The 5,099-nt window shown below is 41.8% G+C and overlaps 1 pseudogene; it reads right to left on the reverse strand.

Moving 5' to 3' along the window:
• Window positions 1-4,197: 4,197 nt before the first annotated feature.
• On the reverse strand, window positions 4,198-4,315 carry LOC124614190 (annotated as a pseudogene).
• Window positions 4,316-5,099: the final 784 nt, after the last annotated feature.

Here is a 5,099-nt window from a genome sequence, read left to right on the forward strand (position 1 = left end):
CCATGAAACCGTGGGATTCTTCTTTTTCGTTGCTTGCATGCCATTTCTTCACCATGTGGACATGTTAATTACTGGATTTAGCAGTGTTAATAGAAGAGGGTGGCTGAATGTCCTTTCTGTCCCCATCGCTTTCCCGCCTAGTACGTAATTGGTACAACCAACCTTTGTGTCTATTGTTATCCCAAGTGTTAGTGAATAAATGCTTCTAAATGTTTGTGAATCGCATAGGTGACTACCAGTCCGGTTTTCACTTAGTTGTATGTGGGAAAGCACCTAAAAGTCACATCCAAACTGGCTGGCACACTGGCCCTTGACGTTAATCTGCACGCTGGCTTCGATCTGGGGCCGAATCCTGGGAGCGAATGTCCGGACGTGACGTCTAAGAAACCACAGTAGTATTGTAAAAGTCTAAAAGTATTTGTAAATAATAGCATCAATAAAATAAGACTGGACACTTTGCTGACGAACTAGTTGCTTTGCAGCAGTGAACTATTGATAATAATTACCTTAACATGCATATCGGCTTGTTTCTGACGGACCATACTCTTCAAATATGCAATGCTAACCTGTTTGTTGAATAGAAACTTGTAGAAGAACTCTGACATACGAGCTTGGAACTTCAGTAGTGGCATTACACTTATTTACAACTTATAAAAAAACAGATACATGTTTCAAAGTTTTAGTGCCCTTCGAAGTAGTAACCAGTATTGTGCACAACCCCTTACCAGCGATGTTTTAGTCGTTGTTGTTGTTGTTGTTGTTGTTGTGGTCTTCAGTCCTGAGTCTGGTTTGATGCAGCTCTCCATGCTACTCTATCCTGTGCAAGCTTCTTCATCTCCCAGTACCTACTGCAACCTACATCCTTCTCTTTCTGTTTCGCGTATTCAGCTCTTGGTCTCCCTCTACGATTTCTACGCTCCACGCTGCCCTCCAATACCAAATTGGTGATCCCTTGATGCCTCAGAACATGTCCTACCAACCGATCCCTTCTTCTAGTCAAGTTGTGCCACAAACTTCTCTTCTCCCCAGTCCTATTCAGTACTTACTCATTAGTTATGTGATCTACCCATCTACTCTTCAGCATTCTTCTGTAGCACCACATTTCGAAAGCTTCTATTCTCTTCTTGTCCAAACTAGTTATTGCCCATGTTTCACTGAGTCGTAAGATACCTTTAGTACAACCAGTTGTGTTGATAGTGCGAGTGGAGCGGTCTATTACCCGAAGAATATCTGTAACGGTTCTAAAGCGAATGCTTTCTTCAATCTGGTTATCAAGTTGAAGTTACAAGGGATTAAGTACAGAGAATGCGGTGGATGGTACAGCACTTCCCAGCTCAATCGACAGTACAAATTAGTCACAACTTGTGCCTCACCATTGTCATGAAAAATGAAGTGTGTGTACAGCAGAAAGCGTCGGCGCTTCTTTCTCTAAAGCTGTTAATTTTTGTAGCACAGCCTAGGCTATGACTCCAGCTTGAACTCTAAGCTGAAGGAGAATTTCATGGTATTCGCTTGAGAATCGTCAGAGATTCTTCGAGTAATAGACAGCTCCACTCTCATTAGCAACACAACTGGTGCTGCTAAGGATTTCCTACAACTTCCACATTGGTGACGACGGATTATACATAACGACGGTGACTACTTTGAAGTTCAGTAAAACTTTCAAGCATTTATTTTGCGTCTCCTCAATGCGTATAGAGGGTAAGTCAGAGGGAAAGGTACACACTTTGAGTGGTGTTAGAATACGTCATTCTGAACAAAAAGTGTCCTCTGAACATATGTCCTGTTCTTAACTGTTTCAGGAGAAACTAATGAAAACAATGGGGAACAGAACAAATGCAGATGCCGGCTAATGAGACATTTTGATATAATGATATGTTTAATTACAACACAAAAGATGTTAAAAAGGTCCACTGTCAACTACAACACATTTTGCAAGTCTTGTAGGAACCAACTGTCATACTGATATGAGCTCGTTCATGAAGTCCTTTATTTGAACACATGCACGTAAAACACGAACGAAGAGTTCAATGAGTAAAGAATGTCTCGGCCATTGTTTGCGTCGAAATATCTGTAATTGGAGATGCATCAGCCCAACTGGTGTACAAGTCAGTTGCTGTGAAGATACATCGGAAGACTACTGATGGAAGCAGTGGGCTCACTAAATCAATGTGTGTGTGTGGAGAAAAAAGTTCGGATTCAGAAAAATGACCTATGAAAAGTAAAAACAACGCTATGTGGCCTTTTGTCGCTTTGGTTGTTTTTACATGTGAGCGTCGGTGAAGGACATGACATGCGACCAACACCCACGATTTTCAAACAGCTGTATCTTGGACGTAGTTAAGAAAAGCGCATACGTTCATTTAAAGTTTTTTGTTCGGAATCACTAACACTATCACCCTCAAAGCATATGCCTTTCCTCCTGACTCACGCCATATAAAGTGAAGTCGCTTGCTGGCTTCCTTCTGTATGTGAAGGCTAATCACAGGAAGTGGCGTACGGCTTTTGATCTGGGTTTTACGACTCGATAAACCGATTCATCAAGAAGGTATCTGTATACAATTTAAAAATCTTTCGTAGAAATTGACTAAATTATGTGAATTAAAGTATCTCGCCATTGCGAAAACGATGACGATGCCAAATCCACCTTGCGATCAGCCGTCATAATTCGAGGGAAAAGCAGTGACTCGAGAAAGCAAGAAGCACAAACAAATTTGTATATGACGTTGTGTCCTGCCACTAGATTCTGCAGCTAGTAGCCGAAAAGTTGTAGTATCGAATCCCAGTATGGGCACTTTTTCACTTTGCCCTTAAACCTACCAATTACCCGTCAAGGATGTGGTGATACAGCAGAACTAGACTGTGGTTCGGATTCCACAGTGCAGTGTAGCTCCCCTTTCCCTGGTTTTGTTTATATAAACGAAATTTTGCAGCATCGCAGCCGAGGACTCAACTGTCAGCTACCGGTATCTGCTTTCCTCGAATCAAATATAGATGTGATTACGATTCTTCGGATGGAGGGGCGAAAAAGTCTGCCGTAAAGCGTCTGTGGCACAAAATTGCTGCAGAGTCTAAACAATGAATCTGTCCATACTAAGCTTTACGACAGGAGTGCCATCAGGCACTACCGATCTACTTCAAGTGCGTTTCTTCTGTTTTCTTTTTAATTTTATTTGAGTTTTGGTATTCGAACTTGATCCACTCAGCCAACACATTATAAGGCTGGAACCGAGGGTAAGTGATTGCATGTCATTAACAGGGCTAGACTGCGACCCAGCAAGATAAATAAAAATGTATTCACCTCTAGCGAGACAGTGATTGGCTGATGCGTACTTGACAATGCAGACGCAACACAGTGGGGAGATCCCCATTATATAAAAGCATTTTAACACGTTAAGGCTATATCTCTCACTCTCTTGCCTTGAGACTGACTGCACAAGTTAGAGGAAATTGGCTAGGGCGTTGAGAGCTTTGCCTTCTTCGAAGTGAGGACGATACACTTCATGTATCACGGCGACAGATAGCAAGCGGTAGTTAATTATTCCTGTGAGAAATTTTCGAAGCAAAGAAATTGTGCACGTCGCTCCAACCCATAGCTAGTGTGCAATAGCTATTATTTCCACTAGTGAAAGAGTAATGTTCTACAGAACGCAGGAAAGTTGCGACTGAGTGAATTCAAAGAATTTTTAGCATGTTGCAGCCCTGTCAGCAACTTTGATAGACTAATATATTGAATAATCCGCCTCAGTTGCGAAATTTTTCTGGTCTATACCCAGGTTTCAGCTAGAATAATCCAGCCTTCTTCAGAAGCATAAAATTACTACAACGTGCCAGAGTAAGGCACAGCCAACATTAGAAATTAAAACCTATAGTACCATGATACCACGTCGAATTAAAACGTAGTTGCCACTCCCAACCGAACGCGGGGTGACGTGATGCCAGGGCTGGACTTCAGTTAAGTAGTTTGAATTCGATATGGTACCACAGTACTATAGGCTCTCCGTCATCAGGCCCCAAGTGGCCCATCGGGACCATCCGGCCGTCGTGTCATCCTCAGCTGAGGATGCAGATAGGAGGGGCGTTTGGTCAGCACACCACTCTCCTGGTCGTTACGACGGTTTTCTTTGACCGGAGCCGCTACTATTCGATCGAGTACCTCCTCAATTGGCCTCACGAGGCTGAGTGCACCCCGAAAAATGGCAACAGCACGTGGCAGCCTGGATGGTCACCCATCCAAATGCCAGCCACGCCCGACAGCGCTTAACTTCGGTGATCTGACAGGAACCGGTGTATCCACTGCGGCAAGGCCGTTGCCTCACAGTACTATAGGTTTTAATTTTTAATGTTGACTGTGCCTTACACTGGCATGTTCTAGTAATTTTATGCTTCTGAAGAAGGCTAGATTATTGGAGCCGAAACCTGGCTAAGGTCCAGAAAATTTTTGCAACTGAGGCGGATTTTTAAATATATGGGTGAATTCAATTAAGACCAGAGTAGGGAATTAGCGTTTCACATCCAACACGGTGATAACGCCATTGCAGATGCCGCTTGGTAAAGTAAATGTTGAGTCAGGATTTTGCTCACTCCAACTTGCATACACTTTGACCATTGAATATCAAAAGCTAGGATACTAACCTACCCTCACATTGAGAACATGAGAGTTTTTTTGTTGGTTCAAAAGGTAAATTTACTCTCCACCAACTCAATGCATTGACCAGCTATGACAATGTAGATTTAAATGATCTGATGAGGAATTTCAATAATCATTCTTTCCTGTGATAAAAAAAATTATGTGTAGAGATAACGATTTCAATAAGGGTCATTTCAATAAGTCCAAGAATTAATTTTTTTGCTATTGAGTGTCAAAAGTAATCGAACATTATTCTTGTTTATCACTTCACCAATTAAAGCAACAGTTGATAAATTATATGTAGAATAAAAAAAAGGGAATAGCTGTTTTCTGTCTTCCTAGAATAGACCCCAAACTTTCACTTTTATTAATTCATGCATTCTAGGTACATGACAGTAGCATTTCTAATGATTTTTGTTATGATCTGCACCTGATATTAGGTGCCTTACAGGGCCAGGATCATATTTAT

The sequence above is a fragment of the Schistocerca americana genome, chromosome 4 (assembly GCF_021461395.2).
Source record: "Schistocerca americana isolate TAMUIC-IGC-003095 chromosome 4, iqSchAmer2.1, whole genome shotgun sequence".
NCBI classification, from domain to species: Eukaryota; Metazoa; Arthropoda; class Insecta; order Orthoptera; family Acrididae; genus Schistocerca; species Schistocerca americana.